Genomic DNA, 18,486 nt, shown 5'->3' with positions numbered 1-18,486 from the left:
GGTGGGTTAGATAAACAATACGTACTTTCACCTAAAAATTTACGAAATAAAACGATTCAACACTGCCAACCACCCAGAAAAAGGGGGGAAAATATAGAAAAAATACACATTACGAAAGGCAACTCTTCTCCCTATAAAAGTGATTGTTGTAGATGGAGTTATTTCAAGCGTGTTTTTAGGTTATGTTCCAAAAAAGTGTAAGAAACGGGAATAGGACAGAAAAAAAAGTAATTCAACGTGAATATCTTATTTTTATTGCATTTTCACCCCAAACAAGGCATAGTGCCACTTTGATGTAGGGGCTATTATCTGGGACATAATTGTAGGCATACTATGTAGGGAGTTGAGCAGCAAGATGTCTGCTTACATTACATTTGAACTTCTGCATGTCAGTGCAATCGAAGAAGCAGGAACCCGGAAGGGAATTCTGGGGATCTCTACTGTGTAGGGGTGGGAATTTGCTGCTTGTTTGGTTTGTCGGAGATATTTTCCGTCGAGGGAGTACAACGACTTGTAGTTCGTCAGAGCATCTACTATTAAAATACTTGTAAAACAGGGAGAGGGGTGCAACATTTCAACGATGGTACAGAAGTTGAAGCCTAGTTGACAGTTCGGGACCTATTAGGTTGGTGACTCTCTATAAAAGTAAAAAAGCAACAGGTTCCGTTAGAAGCGAATAGATTCGGCGCTAAACGTATACTTGGTGTGTTTGTGTTTAAAAGTATACGAAGGGAATCTTCGCATATGTGTAGTGTCGGCCTATGGTCAAGGAATATTTTTAAGCTGATGTGAAAGTATAGAGAAATCGACTTGAATCCAGTATCATAATAAGGCAGAACACAGTAAGATTGCATGCCAATCATATTCGAAGGCAGCCATGTTGGATCAAGCTTAGACGTTAGTTAATGTGATGAGCTGCTATTCTTAAAGCAGGGTGGATAAGCTTAATATGTATAGCGAGTTGGTAGGTTCGGGGTAAACTGTTAATCCGATAGAACTATAAAGTATAAAGGAGCATTTATTAAGTAAGTATGAAATCTTAATGTGATATGAATTAAAAAGTAATATGGTGAAAGGCAAATACGAAACCTACTACATACGATAAATTTCCCGCCAAAAAATGGAAGCGATGAGTTTGGGTTACAGAGGAAGAAAGATTTGCATCGGAGTGAAAAGGTTGGCTACTCTCTCGGTGGGCTTACGTATTTGAGAGAGTGCGTTGAACAGTAAAAATAATCGTAAAGCAGGGATAAGATGTATGTATTGTAGACTAGGAACACGCTTTATTAGAAACTGGAAGTGATGGTTGTAAAAGTAGTGTATAATAAGTGTGTACTTATAATTCTATATTGTCGAAAGTGTCACTGAAAATATGATCTTATTTTAGTGTATTAAAGATAAACGATGCTATTTTTTCATGAAATTATACGCTTCCCCATCTCTACACACATACGTACACAAACACATACACATATATATACATTATATTCATATATATATATATATATATATATATATATAATATACATATATATATTATATTCATATATATAGAGAGAGATAGATGGATAGATAGATAGATCGATAGATATGCATATATATATTCATATATATGTTCATGTATAGATAGATAAATAGATAGATAAATATATATACTCATATATAAATATATATATATATGTGTGTGTGTGTGTGTACATTATATATATACACATACATATATATGAAGTAGGTAAAAAAAAAGGTTTTGATAACATGAATAGCCTAATTAATCTCGAGTAAAAAAAACTGGATTCATTATCCGGAACATTTTTATACTTTTATTCAGAGAAGGTGGTGTTTGGTAAACACTGCTGAATAGTCATGCTTTAATATACTGTTTTGTTTTAAAATTACCGAACCAGTGTTTCATGGTAAGCAAATGATGATTCCTAAAACATAGTTCGAGAAAACGGATTTGTTCAGCGACTACCGGAGATTAAAGGATTAAATTTTCACAGAATTTTCTTATATAGTATTTAGGATTAAAAGGCTGTAAAGAATATATATATATATATATATATATATATATATATATATATATATATATATATAGAGAGAGAGAGAGAGAGAGAGACGTTAAAATACGAAGACTGTTTGTTTTTTGTATCCATAGTAAAAAGAAGGACGGAGGAAAAAAATTTAATGGAGAGTGAAGAAAGCAATGAAGAATTAAATAATTAAGGGGGTAAAGTCAGCCGACCAGGTTTCGCCCTTACTTTTCAAGGCCGAATCGGAGGGGGGGATAGAAAAACGAATTCAAACGGGAGAACGACTAAAATAAAATCAAACTATCAGAAAGAAAAAATGAGGGAACGCGTAAAATAAATCTATCGTTATGAGAGGAAACGCCTTAGAGACTAAGAGTATAATTATCAAAATATAATATCATGATAAATAATGGTGAATGCTCTGACGAACTGCAAGCACTTGTGCCCCACGACGTAAATACCTCGACAAACTCGACATGCAGCTAAATCCTACCTTTCCACAGTAGAGATCCCTAGATGGAGGAGAGCTTTCTACTCCAGCAGTTTCTTCCCCAGAACCGCTAGACTTTGGAATTCCATTCCGCCCCCGCTGCTTCCCCAACTGTACTGACATGCAGAAGTTCAAGTGTAATGTGAACCGACAGCTTACTGCCCAAACTTCCTGCATAGTGCCCCAGTAGCTTATCTCCCTGATAGTAGCCCCTACACCAAGGTAGCAATGTGCATTGTTTAGGGTGAAAATATAATTTAAAAAAAAAAATAAATAAATAAAATAAAAGTTCAGAGGAAATTCTGAAACGCTCTGTTGTAAATGAAATCTTAATTTCACTAAGCTCTATCTAGATGATAAACTAATTTAACCGTATCTGATCAATTATTTTAAAAATAAAAAACGCAATTCATTCTGGAATATACCAGTATGTATTCGATTTTACAACTGTTTCTGTGCCGTTATTATTTTGAATCTAAACATTCTTTTAATTTTCAATTCATGTGCTAATGGGCAAAATTTAAAATTATTATTATTATTCTAACATTTCCTCCGATGAGATGGTCCATTCATTGAAAATCCATGAATTAAGGAAAACACTTTAATAATTATTTGTAGTCCTTTGTGAAACAATACTTTTTGTTGTAATTCTGCATAATTTAATTCAGAAGAACAATAGGAATGAAAAATGAAGTCACAAAGACTATATATTCGTAAATATAGATTGTATGTACCCTAGTTATCCAACCCTGTCCCCATTTAACTAAATTTCAGTTTAGTTATTTATTTTTTATTTTTATTATTATTTTACTCTTCATTCTTTATTCCTTAATTTTATTTCATTTGTTATTTTTAATTTTATTTTTATTTTTATTGTTTATCCCTTAATTTGATTTACCTTTTCGCTACTATTATTATTATTATTACTAGTAGTATCATTATTATTACTAGTAGTAGTAGTAGTAGTATATTTTCCCTATTATCTCACCACGCCAATCGTTCACATCTTAATATTTCTTTTGTCTTCTTATCCACCTCCATAAAGTTTGCTACCCTATCCTTAAACCTCTGCCTTATACCCCAACCCCTCCCTGTACATCGAATAACAAGGCAACCCTAGGATTATTACTACATATTATTAAATATATATATTTGTATTCTGAAATTTATTATTATAGCCTTACAACTACCCACCATACCCACCCCATAACTTGTCCCTTTAACTCACTTCCGGACCCTCCATCGCCTCACTAAATTAAAACCCTGGTGCACGACACCCCATGTAATCACCTTTGTTCAACCCTGCTTAGAATACACCTGTTCGCCTTAAATCATCATCATAATATTCATCCTAAAATTATACACCGCCTCAAAGTGCTGTTGTCGTCTCGATTGCATTTGTCAATAAAATGCCCCTGCATAGATAATAGGCATCTTACATACCGATAAAATACAATTACCACACATTCACACTATACATCCCCGTAAGCCTTAAGACATATACGACATACATTTAAGACTATGATAGAAACCCCATACACCTTTTTACATTACACTCTATATAATACGCTACTCCTTTATCTCAGAATTCGATATTGCTCCCCCAACATCATCTATAATTTTATTGATTTATTTCGTTTCTGATGAATCCCACGCTAGAGGTCGCATCCGCATTATGTTACCTAACATTTTTCTACTCTTCTGATGAGAAGCATTAGGCTTTGAAATGCCTTGGCATAAAGAGTCCCCTCTATTCACCCAACGAAATGCTTATTTACCCTTATTGAATAAATGAACCCATCTATATTTACCAATATATAGTTTTTGTGACTTCATTTTCCATTCCTATTGTTCTTCTATATAAGCTCCATTGAAACATGTTGAGCTTTATATTATCCCGATAAGTCTCCTCTTATAGAATTGAACTCACTTTCTTCTTCTAATTCACTAGCTATATATATATATATATATATATATATATATATATATATATATATATATATATAATTATTTACTGTAATAATGAAATATCTACAGACGCTAGTGTTTTATCCTTTCGGGAATCATCAGTGCAGGGTGTCACGAAAATAAAAAACGATCAACCGATTTGAACACGGCCAAGAAGCCATCTCTGACTCCATTAGCAAGGGCCAAACCCATTCAGCCACCGTTAACCGTGAGAAACACTGTTTAAATTTAAACATTTATTTTTAAATGCTTTTTTAACGTCTGTCATAGTGATCTAATCATTATATGATGATCTGCGCATGCGAGCTTAATTGACCAACTTTATTTAACCTGAAAGTGTTCAACGATAAGAAACAAGTTTTTTAAAAGGCCTGACAAAATTTTTTACTATAATAATTAAATGCCTACAGATACTAGCGTTTTATCATTTTCGAGAATCATCAGTGCAGAGTGTCACGATTAATACTGGTCGACCGATGAATGAATATATATATATATATATATATATATATATATATATATATATATATAGTCATCCACATACAGTACTGTTTCGCTGTTTCGCAGTTCATCAGTGCGGCCAGACAGGCAACTGCCTCCAGGATCGAAACCCGACCGCGCAAATAACATCAAGGAATCAGTAAACACATTCGTGCTTTAGATATAGAAATGTCTTATATTAATATACTTTGCATATTCATGTATAAAGTTGAGTTTTTCTGTTGCACATACATTGACATTAAATGTCTACTTTCTTATTTAAACATTATTGAAACGAACGTCTTAATATACCTATATATGCTATATATATATATATATATATATAAAATTGCTCTTATATATATATAAATATATGTGTGTGTGCGCGTGTGTGTGTGTGTTAGATAGTTGCTCTAGAATTCTTACTTTCATTTTTGCTCTCCCCGTTTTTTGCTATGATGTACTAGCAAATGATGTAATTTGCTGTGACGTCATCACATATGATGTATACTGCACATATATCTGCCATGACGTAATATATACTGTGAACAAACAATAACAGTTATATATGACGTCATTACAGATGATGTCAAAAACATGTCATGTATAACGCCATAGCAGATGACGTCATATATGACGGATGCTTTCAAACTGGCAAGCTAGCAAGGAGACAACGTTACCCGGGTTGGATGAAGATCAACGAGCGATTTATACTTCGAATACTTTTTTTATCGAAATCCATGAAATCACTTAATTTGCAATCAAATCGATTGATAACCTGTTCTAGTAGCTCAACGAGAGGAAGCTTCACATGCTTCTTCACGGTAAATTTGTTCATAATATGTTGTAATGTGCATCGCACTGAGGGAACATGCTGCTGATTCTATTGAGAAAAATGTATAATGGCTTGAATTAAAGTTTAAAGTGCAAAAGTCAAGTATAATGGTTCAGTTGTGCTGTAAGCAGAAACAGGCATTTCAAACGTCCCTCTGTTTTATCAAAAAACTTACCGTTGATTTAATACGCCAGGTCATTCATCTTGTGTGGTGATGAAACTTCTTAAATAAACTTGATATTAAACTACATAAGGGTTTTACTTTGTCGGAATAGTACTGTCCCTCCTTAATCGGATTATTTTGATTATCGATTTTTCGGTATTTATCTGAAACATTCCTTTACAAACCCAATTGAAGAATACTTCCAGATACATGAAGTACATTTGTGAGAAATTTCAAAAGCATAGACGTAGCCGTTTTAGAGTACATAGGAAACGAACTGGCGCATACACAGACACACACAAAGTGCTTTTATGTATTATTAAAAGTGAGAATGTGTGTGAGGACACTTCTCAACTTATATACTCAACGAATTTTTGATCTCCTGTCTTTAAGTTTTGGTTTCGATCTCAACTTGAGTATATTTTTTTTACTTACAAGAAGTAGACTGTTTAGAAAAAAAACATAAGACTCTCATGTCTGAGTTTCTTTCTGTTTTGTTGTTGTTGTTGTTGTTGTTGTAGCTGTTTTTACTCCACGCTCTTCAGGAACTTACGCTTAATACCTACAGTATTTCTCTTTTATAATAAATAAGAATTTTGTATTAATTAAAATATATTTTTGCGACCGGGCAATGCTTGGCGGCCTGGCAGAATGTATATATATATATATATATATATATATATATATATATATATATATATATATATATATATATGTATATATATATATAGACCCACACACATATCTTTCTTTCCATCTATCTATCTATCTATCTATCTCTCTCTCTCTCTCTCTCTATATATATATATATATATATATATATATATATATATAATAAATTCTCTCAGTTTATCTTTGATGCCCTTTATTTTGTTTATAGATATTAAAAATTGCTGCTTTTTTTATCCTTTCTTGGTTCACTGTCTTTCCAAACTTTATCATAAAAGGAATGAGAAAGAAGTGAGCTTAGCAAAAACAAACGTATTCCATCCAAATTTATTCATGGCTCTATCTCGCCAGAATACGCCACATTAATTAAAACTAAAATGTGCTTCTCCCCAAAGATGTCGCCCAGTGCGGTGCGCAACATAAAGTGCCGATTCATGAATATGAATGAAAGTGCAGCCCCTAAAGAAACGGAATAATTGTTTGGGAGGGATTCCTCTGACGACCTGATAAGGGATACCATGTTGTTTGTCGTGTGAACATCCCGAAAGTACTTTACTTGAAATATCTTTTAAGATAGGCTTGAGAGAAAAGTGAAATGAAATAAGATTTCAAAATAAAACATTGAATTTTGAAAAAAAGAATGAAGAAAGGAAAAAGATAATGGAAGACGGATGAAATGTTTTTAAAGGTAAGCAGATGGAAAAGAAATAAAATGAGAATAAAAGGAACAAAATGGAATATGTAGAGAAATAAACGAAAACTCAAGTGGGTGAAAAAAAGGATGTTAAAGAAGAAGAACATTAAAAACAAATCAAATTTAAAAAGAAAGATAAACAATATAGAAAAAGGGGGAACGAAGAAAAAGAAGAAGAAGAAGAAGAAGAAGAAGAAGAAGAAAAAGGAGGAGGAGGGTGAGGAGAAGAAGAAGAAGAAGATGAAGAAGAAGAAGAAGAAGAAGAAGAAGAAGAAAGAAGAAGAAGAAGAAGAAGAAGAAGAAGAAGAAGAAGAGGAAAAGGTGCAGAGGAATAATACTTATTGCTACTTAGACGTAAGGGAGCTATTATTTGGTCCCATATCTAACAGGGGACTGTAGGGAGTTGAGTAGCGAGATATCTGTTTACATTACATTTAAACTTCTGCATATCAGTACAATTAGGTAAGCAGGAAACAGAAAAATAATTCCAAATAAATTATTACGATAAAAGGCTTTCCTGCATTTAGAGATCTCAACAGTAATGGGCTGGGATGTGGCTACTTGCCCAGTTGTCGGGGATATATGTGTTGAGATGACACAAGTACTATGAGTTCATCAGAGCACATTCCATAAAGTATTTGTAAAACAGGAATACGCATGCAACATTATAGTGATGGGACAGGCGTTGGAGCTTGGTTGATAATACGGGACCAATTAGATTTGAGACTTCTTTTGGACTCTGTCTAAGAGTGTTAGACTGGTGCCGGATGCACCAAACCAGATGCGACAGCAATACTTCATGTATGGGCGAATTGTGGCTTTGAAGAGATATAGGATAATTTATTATATGAGTACGTTTTATAGCATCGTAAAAGAAATACTTAACAAAATCCTCACTAATGTTTACTACGCTAAAATCACAATGACTAATGTATACCTATTAACCCTTATCCTCGAGTGGCCTCTGGGCCTTGATAAGCGGTGACCTCCATGTAAAAAAATCTTTGTAACAAAGATGGCGGCGAAGAATCAATGCAGTCACGATTCAGTCGTTTCAACACAGATTTTATAGCAAACTGAATTGAATCCAAAATTCGATATTTTTATAATAACGTCGAAAGCCTTTCATTGGTTGATTGCTATAACCGTGGTTATAAAAACGATCGTTGAAGTCATTGGTGTCATACCTCCATTACCAGTCAAAAACATTTTAACAGATGCCGAATTATCCCTTCCATTAACAGAAGAGGTAATACGCGAGAGCATTGCATTCACGACAATGCAGGTAGAAAAACATCGTGGTACACGAGACGACTTAAACAAAATGAATAACAATATTGAAATATTGGTTTACCACTAAAATTCAAAAAATATGGCACGCGGATATCATCGTGATTAGACATATTACGTTGACAGATATATAATTAATAGCAAAAAATTATTGAAATATTTTAATATTGTCATTTATTTTGTTTATATTGTCTCATATTCAATGTTTTTTCTTTAATACCAAACAGAACTCCTTATTGTTGGCATTGTTTTCTTCTGACTATTGAAAAAGAAGTCTGTGCTAAAACCACAAGAAACTATTTCACCGCCAATTTCGGTTGAATCGGAGAGAGGGAGATCATAATCCCTGAAACTTAAAATAGACTTCGAAGCGAGATCATAATCCCTGAAACTTAAAATAGACTTCGAAGCGAAATAATAAATGCAATAATAATGCAACAATTCAAAGTGAAGTTTTGACAAATGCTTAGCAAATGTATCGTCTTCTGTAAAAATTTCTCCCACTCTATCCCTCATTGGCAATTGAAGAATGATTGTTTTATTTTTTTGCAAAATGAATTGAATTGTCCTTTTTAACGTTAATATTTTTTCGACCACATTCAAATCCATATATCCTTCAACTTCTTTCATGTTTATAATTCATCTATGGTATAACATCATGTTATGTACAAGTTTCTATTAATTAAAAACGTTACCTTCAACCTTATAATAAATACTAATACATATTTCTTTGTTACATCTATTCCGTCACACAAGAGTTAGCGAATAAACCAACTGCTGGAGAGAACCTTAATTAAAGAAAGGGATATGTTTTGTTTGAAAGAGCTGAGTGGTCTTGCTTACAGTAATAGAGTAATACAATCGGTTGTTCGTGGTTGTGTCTTGTAATAGGCTTTAGGATTTCGGTATATCTTTCAATGTATCTCCAAGGCTGCTATCTTTATCTGTATTTATATTTACGTGGTGCCTTAAATAAGTTTCCATACTTTTCTGTACAAACATTCAATATTGTCGTACACACTTGAAAATTCAGTATGTTATTGCTACCAATCTTATGAGATGACTGGACAATTTTTATATGTTTAGATTCAAATGAGCAGCTACAGCAGGAATTTCAATACACCCTAGCATCATTATCACAGCTGGTAAATTTCAAAAATGCAGTCTGGATTTTAGGACACTTTAGAAGAAGGAAATGCAATAAAATTCTGCTTCAAATTTGGAAAAATGTCACAGAAATATATGGAATGCTTTAGACTGCTTTTGTACCATCTTGCATGAATCGAGCCTCAGTTTTTGAGTGGAATAACAGATTTAAAAAAAATCAGGGATTCAACAGAGGTATGCAGATGATGAGGAATGTGGGAGGAGTAAGGAAATCAGAACAACAGATTTGATTGGCCAAATAAAGAATTTCATGGATAAGGACCTCTGCGTGTCTATAGAAACAATAAGTGCACAGTTTGATGTGTGAACTGTACACACAATTATTCGCGAGAAACTAAAGATGCGGAAGATTTGCGCGAAGTTTGTCCCAATGGTGCTCAGAGAAGATCAGAAAGACATTGTCATAACAACAGGGAGATGGTCGGTGTGATCAATCCAGATCTCGCAGTTCTTTATGTTCTGGTGAACTGCAATGAAAGCTGGATGTACTGCTATGATCCAGAAACAAAAAGAGTTCTCAGTGGAAGTATACTGGTTCTCCCACACCCAAGAAGGCCAGACATAGCAAATCCACACAGAAGTTTATGATGTACCTTTTTTTTGGGGGTGGGGCAGCACGGGCATAATCTACATGTACTGATGTTCTCGCTAAACAGACAGTATACAAGGAATACTATTAATTTTATTTATTGCGGACTATTATTCTCATCTTTTCTGAGTTGTTTCACGACGTTTTGGCCAACTATTCCTCTCGTCTTCGTCAGATGGTGACCGCGATGGGATAGGAACTCTGAATCTTCTGACTGCATTCACTGCAATTACTGCCTTCCATAGTTGTTGTCGTCTCACCATGTTTTGACCAAGTAAGCGTCTGGCCGGCTTTGGGTAGGATTGAAACCGTTATCTTCAGACAATTCTCACTTGGAACACCTACGGAATGCAGTAATTGCAGTGGATGCAGTTAGGTCTTATCCCGTCGCGGTTACCACATGACGAAGGCCAGAGGAATAGTTGGCCGAAACGTCGTGAAACAAGTCAGAAAAGATGAGGATAATAGTCTGCAATAAATAAAATTAATAAATAATACTCATCTGCATAATGGATTTCAATTGAATAATATAAAGGAATATTATGTTAAGGTATTAAGGGAGTTCAAGAAGAGATTCCGTTGGAAGAGGTCAGCACTCTTCAAATCGGGTCTGTGGCATTTCCACCAGGACAATGCACCAGTCCATAACTCCATCTTTGTCACAGATTATTTGACCAAGATGGGCATCAAGACTGTTTCACCCTCCCTATCGTCCAGACCTTGCTTTCTGTGACTTTTGGTTATTCCCTTAATTCATGTAAAACCTTACAGAGTGACGCTATGAGACAATTAAGGACATGAAAAGGGCTGCGACGAGGGTCATTGACACGCTCATACACGATGACTTTCATATAGCCTTTCAGAAGTAGTTGGAACGATACAAGTGCATTGCAGCCGGGGAATATAACTGCGAACGGGACTAGAGTTTCATGTGTGCCTATATGAAAAAAGTCTGGAAACGTATTAAAGCCACCTCGTACATCAACCAATCATATTCTTGGGTGGAGGAGCCAGGATGTATTCATATTCATTATATCACTTGTTTAAGAGAAAGTCGAAACCAAATAACCAAATATAAAACTACAAAACAATCATCCACAAAATTAGTATTATGTTGACTAAGGTTGCTTTGATTGAATAATATCTAAAATTTCAAAAATGTATATTTATTCTTTGGGGGATTAACTGACTCATGTTTAGTTTTCTAGCTATTTTACTCAGCCATTTTATGTATTAAAGGGAAGTAATAATGTAACGTAGTACACATTTATACACGCATTAACATGTAGACATTTGGGACCCAACACGTTATAGAAGAGTACGTTGCAAGGAATATAGGACAAGTAATAACTTTACTTTTTTTGTAATAACATTTATTTCCGGGTACTTTCCCGAATTAAACGTGATTGTGTTCTTTCTCTCTGATCTCTGTCATCTTAGACGTCAATTCTCTCCTTTTTATAATATTTTTTTCTTTTGTCTTATCCTGGCGTATTTTGCACACGGCTTGGTATTTTCATCTAGCCACCATAGGCATGTCCGCACTCTGTTACAACTCAGATATTTTATCGATGAGTTACTTCTCTTATGGCGACTCATTTCTCACGTAATTTTTCTATCATTTTTGACAGTGTCCAGATGTACTAAAATAATCAGTCCATTTCATTTAAGTCTGTGAGACGGATCACCGTATAAAACACACAAATAATGGATAACAGTGGTGTTTAAATACGAAGAAAACATCACTGCGCAGAAATAATACACCAAAGGAGATGCCAACTTTGAAACAATAGTCCGAAGAGAAATGAAAGAAATTATGACGTGGCATTGTATCTCCTGTTAGCTACGTCATGCGAATTCTCCTCTATCTTAATTCTTTTTATCTGTTTCAGATCTCTGTCGTCATCATGTTTGCCTGCGCTGTACAAGAAGGTGATACGGGCTTTATCTTTGACTGCCAGGCACACAAAGAGAAGGCAACCGGTACAGACCTACGTCGGGAAATTATGAAACAACGCAGATTCGATAAAGAATTTTATTGTTTCCTTTGCAATAAAAGCGAACGCAGGAATAATCTTCTTTTTGCTTTTCTTTTGTTCCATTACATTTCCTGAAATCAACAGATAGCGCTCAATATCGGATAGTTTAAAATAACAACAATAAGAAAACGAGGCGATTTCAATAAGAAACGCATGATGCGATTATTCAATACAGATTCTGGGCAAAATCAAATATACGTAGATATGAAATGTATGGGGAAAAAAACTATATATTTACAAAGCTTATAACTTTTATAGTTTCTTTTGTTTATATCCTAGGTAATCCTGGATTGATGTAAGTCGCCTTTTTCTATTTCGTTTTCTTTTTTCTTTTCTTTTTTTCTTCTTCTACTTGTTCTTTTTCTTCTTATTCTTCTACTTCCCCGCTGTATTTTTCTTTTCTACTTGTTTTTCATCGTTTACGTCGTTTTCTTTCTTCTTTTTCTTCTTCTTTTTTCTTTCTTACTTCTTTTTTTCTTCTTTTTCCTTTTTCTATTCCTTCGCCTTTATTTTTCTTCTTGCTTTTATTATTATTATTATTATTATTATTATTATTATTATTATCCTTCTCCTTCTTCTTCTTCTTCTTCTCCTTCTTCTTCTTCTTCTTCTTCTCCTTCTTCTTCTTCTTCTACATGTCCTTTTTCTTCTTTGCTTTTTAATAGTTTTATTATTCTGGTTATTCTTTTTCTTCTACTTGTTCTTTTTTCTCTTCTTTTACGTCTTCTTCTTCTTCTTCAGCTTCTTCATCTTCTTCTTCTTCTTCTTTTATGCGATTCAACATGTTCGATTTGATTTTAACACGCTTGATTCTGTCTCATGGAAATCGATCCAGACAAGGTATGAAGCCACTAAAGAGCTAAAAATACTATTTCAAAGTCAAAAACTTGTCAACAGTATGTGTTACATGGGATCGATTCTGACCTAGAAAACAGCAATTCTCCCCCTTTGTCATAAACATTACTCATGAAATGTGAGGACTAAAGGACAAAATAAGGGAAATGAGAGTTACAAGGGTGTCGAAAGTAAACACAAGGTCAATTTTCTACTTTTCTTAAAGTATAATGTAGGGTTGGATCTGTAAGAAACCTTTGAGAATCGAACCAAAATAAATGTTTGATTATATTTTCTTCTAAGATCTTCATAATTTTCTATCTTTTCCTCATTTTTTTTCAATTGAAAAACCGAGGCGTTCCTCGAATAGATTCGTTTTGAAAATATAATATTCTTGCTTTTTTATTTGTTTTGTTTTGTTTTTATTTTTTAGTTATCCGCAATATTTTTTTAAAAAAATGAAAAACACTTACAAAATTCTGTTGTTGACATTAACTTCCCAGATTCCCTTTAAAATCAAGTACTCACGGAAAGAGTCACATGAAATTGGCAACACTTATGATAAATATGGCGCTACGGATACAACAAGAGTCGGACACGACACATAGAATCGTCAGTTCGCTTCGGTATCTAAAATTTCTGACCCAAGTGAAATTTCTTTTAAAAAAGCAAAATCTATACGAAACTCAAACGTTATAGAACAAAAAGAAATCCGTATTATTTGAATTATCCGGATCATTGTTCTCATCTTCAGTATTATTTTCACAACGTTTCGACTGATATAACCTCTGACCTTCTTTAGGTGTACTTTGTTCAACTCAGAAATTATTCTTGCGAAATCTGGAATCTGTACGGAATTTCGAATAGAACCTTTTATTTAATTCATGGGTATAGCATGGCTTCGTTGTCTCAGCTATGACTGGGTAGAAGTCCTAAATAATTTTAATTGTATTTTGAGTGTCACCCGGCCTGAGAATTGAATCTTCAACCTCCAGTAGAGTGTAACTGACAACTGAATTTATCAAGTACTTTATCCGTTACGCTATGGGCCATGGTTGTTCGAATAGCACTCGAGATAAGTAGGGCACTTTTAAACGAGCTATGTAGAAGAATCAAGGCGTGGTTACAAATGAAAGAAATATTCAGAAATGTTTGGCAGTTTACAGAATCGCTAGAATTTTTAACATGTAAATGTTCCTATTTACTAGCCTCCCCACGAGGGCAGAGTTTGACACAAGGTTGCTTTTTAATGTGGGGATAATACAGCTCGGCAAAAAAGCGCACTCTGGATAGGAGCAAAAATAAAAAGTGTCTCGGTCATGAAGGACCTCTCATCCACTGACCGAGGACAGAAAACGTGAAGTGCAACACCAGAATAGACACCACATCTTGCTCCCAGCCAAAAGGCCAATACACAAACTGTTTAACATCTATAGTTGCATATATATTATTTGGATTGGAATATATTATTGAGATGAGTATTATATATATTGCGGACTATTATTCACAACTTTATTAGTTGTTGTTTCACGACGTTTCGACCAACTATTTCTCTGGCCTTCGTCGGGTGGTAACCGCGACGGATAGGAACTTCGAATCTTCTAACTGCATTCTCAGCAATCACTGCTATCCGTAGTTGTTGTCGTCTCATCATACTTTTGGCCAAATAAGCCTCTGGTCGGCTTTGGATAGGATTGAAACCGCTATCTTCAGACAATTCTCATCTTGAACCGTAGAGATTTAAAGTCTCTATCAACTGTGCCTTGGGCCCCTTCGTTGAATCTCTATGGTTCCAGATAAGAATTGTCCTGAGGTCATCTCGTCAGCATCAGATAAAGCCAAACTCTTTGCCAAGAACTTTGCAGCTAATTCTACCCGTTGCGACCAAGGCCGCCAACCTCCAATATTTCCTTCTGTATCAGCAAACATGCTATGTGATATACAAATATATGTACGTGATGTTGCCAAGCTAATCAAAAACCTTAATTCCAGTAAAGCAACCGGCCCTGACGGTATTCCAATTATAGTACTCAAAAGACTTCAACCAGAACTAGCGCCCATCCTTATAAAACTGTTTAAACGTTGTCTTAAGGAGAATTGCTTCTCGTCATGGAAAATCTCATCAGTATGCCCCGTATTTAAGAATTCAGGTGATCGCTCATCTCCCTCTCAGTACAGGCCAATAAGTCTTCTGTGCGTCATGAGTAAATTGCTGGAATCTGTGTTAAATAGAGAAGTAATCAACCATCTCAGCAAAAATAACCATCTTAGTAACATGCAATATGGTTTCCGTTCTGCTAGATCTACACCAGATGTGCTTACAGTTATATCTCATAGGATTACCGAATCTCTCGACGGAGAGATAAGTCCTTTCTAGCAGCTGCTGCCCAGATGTGGCAACAATACTCCATCCTTGGACGTATCTGGCTCTCATATAGATAGAGAATTGCATCGGCAGTGAGATATCTATTGGATCGATAGAAGGATCCCAGCATTTTTCCAGCGGCCTTGACAACGGATTTTATGTATGTGTTCCACTTAAGATCAGGAGTAAAAGTAAAGCCAAGAAGCTTGTCAAAACATGAGGCCTCCCCAAGACGAGAGCCATTCATTTCAATCTAGATGGGGCTCAGAGCGTTGATGATTTAAAGATAAAAGCTTGGTTTTAGATTCATTAAAAGTAACCAGCCACTCCTTTCCCAATTGTACCACATGCCCAAGATCAGAGGAGAGAGAATCAAAGAGAACTTGAACGTTTACGGTCTTAGATGTGCTACTATAGATGGTAGTGTCATCAGCATAAATATCTACGAACGATGTAAGGATGTGATTTGGAAGATCATTAATGTAGATCGGGAAGAGTTGGACGCAGGATGCAGCCCTTAGGAACTCGAGCATTAATACAGGGAGCTTCTGATTTCTGCCCATCAACCACTAATCTTATGAAACTATCAGAGAGAAACGATTTAATAATCGAGAAGACATTTCCAGCTATACCGTAGCTTGAGATCTTTTGAAGTAAACCTTTATGCCATACTCTATCAAAGGTCTTTGATATGTCAAGAGCAATTGCCCTAGAAAGGTAACCTCCGTTGAGAGATTCGCTAATCCTATGAGATATAACTGTAAGCACATATGCTGTAGATCTAGCAGAACGGAAACCATATTGCATGTCACTAAGAAGGTTATTTTTGCTGAGATGGTTGATTACTCCTCTATTTAACACAGATTCCAGCAACTTACTCATGACGCACAGGAGACGTATTGGGCTGTACTGAGAGGAAAATGAGTTCATTTAGAACTGCTTTAAAACTTTACCGCTCACTCATTTTGCGATCAAATTTCAAACATTTTTTACAATTCATATGTCACGTTCTGAGCTATGTTTTGAAATAAAAAATTTAATTTTCGTTCATTAAAATAAAAATTATAATAAAATTACTTTTATTCAAAAATCCTCTGATTAAGTAAGGAACGTGGGAGACGATTTCTTCTGGTTGACTGTTGGTTACCATAGCAACTTTTACAACAGTGACGTTTTCGAGACGATTTCTTCTATTGGCTATTGGTTACCATAGCAACATTTTCGTCATCGAATATTAAATCTACATCATGAGGTTGTCTCTACCTGAAATTTATTTATCTTCAAAGGGCACTCTTATAAATTTTACAAAGTAAGGTATAAAAATTTAATTTAAATTGAATTGGATTTATTTTATGTAATGTACATTCTGTTGCACTTTTAAAAAAAATCATTGAAAATGTTATATCTATATCATTAATTGCTAGATGAAAGATAATGTTTTTAAACTGAAACAAAATGTACATTACATAAAATAAATCCAAGGTAATTTTTTTTATTACATTTAAAATTAAATTTTTATACCTTACTTTGTAAAATTTATAAAAGTCCACTTTAAAATAAATAAATTTCAAATTGAATCTTGTACCTTTATTTTTAAAGCCTATAGTAAAAACATTTTCTTTAACAATGTTCATGCCTTGGATGAAATGCTTTTCTAGCTTGTACCTTATCTTTTTAAGATTATATTTTAAAACTCTCCTTCTCTTTATTTCAGTTTGTATTTCTCCTCACACCATAACTCATTTTTGCAACCCCCTCTTTGTATTATTACAGGTCTGAATATTCTCTCTGTTTCAGTGTGTATTTCTCCTCACACCACAACTCATTTTTGAAACCCCCTCTTTGTAATATAGGTCTGAATAATGAGAAAATCTGAAGATTTTAACAATAACTTTAAAATAACTTTTTAGATTAATTTTTTAAAAACTTCTTTCAAAATAGAAAATCTTTAAAATTTAATAAGGAGCATATTTCATATAGGTTTCATTCAGTACATAACGAGAAAAATAGAGATGAAAATTTCAAAAGGACTGAATGACTGGTTACAGTCAATAGTAGTCCTCGCCAACGAAAGTCTTTGTTATTGTTATTCTATTATTATTATTATTTAAAACATTTTGTGTCCTGCTCCTTCGCGCGAAGACTAATACTTTTTTATTGTCAATTCACTTTTCTGTATATATATATATATATATATATATATATATATATATTCGTATTCCTGTCTGTTTGTTTGTTCTTTCACAATTTGATTAATATATGCAAAAGGTTCCTTGCTTTACTCTTCCATTTATTTCTATATATAGTATGATTCTCGCAAATATACATTTACGATATCATCTCATTTGCATATTAGATTAAGAAGAATCGATTTTATTAAATAGCGGTATCTTAGTTAATGTTTCAACGGGAGAATTGTTTTAAGTGTTCTATTTAAAATTGTTATGTAATAAATTTTAAACAATAATCATATTGAGAACATATTTCATTTAATGTATTTGGAATTATTATTCCAACATCGATTTAAAAAAACATTTTAGAGTTAGTTGCCTCTAGAAACTTCGGATAAACAAACAAACTATTCACCTATTAAATTTGGTAATCTCAATAGGTTTCTAGCTTGAAAAATTAATCCCGTGTAGATAGAAAAATGTTTGGCTTTTATTGTTTTTTTTTAATATTCAAACAAAAAAAAAACACGAAAAAACTGAAAAGATTTCATTTGTTTGTTTTTATTGTTCTTTAAACGGCTATACAGAAATCGGTAAATTTTTACGATGTGACCCAGCGTCGTTTAACACCTAAAAGAATAAAGATCTAAATTCTAAATTTACACTTTTTTTTTCACGTTAATGTCATCGATTGCAAACTTA

General features: G+C 33.9%; 1 long non-coding RNA gene across 1 annotated transcript in view; it reads left to right on the top strand.

The window, feature by feature from the left end:
- The window catches only part of LOC145285015 (uncharacterized), a 63,075-nt gene extending 50,640 nt beyond the window's left edge, over positions 1–12,435 (top strand). Inside the window, exon 3 of the long non-coding RNA XR_013868930.1 lies at positions 12,268–12,435. This is a non-coding gene — a long non-coding RNA (uncharacterized LOC145285015). The remainder of the gene's footprint in view (positions 1–12,267) is intronic.
- The last annotated feature ends 6,051 nt before the right edge of the window (positions 12,436–18,486 follow it).

This window comes from Euprymna scolopes, chromosome 9, assembly GCF_053919585.1.
Source record: "Euprymna scolopes isolate OS-2025 chromosome 9, ASM5391958v1, whole genome shotgun sequence".
Classification (NCBI taxonomy): domain Eukaryota; kingdom Metazoa; phylum Mollusca; class Cephalopoda; order Sepiida; family Sepiolidae; genus Euprymna; species Euprymna scolopes.
Note: the sequence above shows the minus strand (reverse complement) of the source record. Positions and strands in the feature narration are given on the sequence as shown.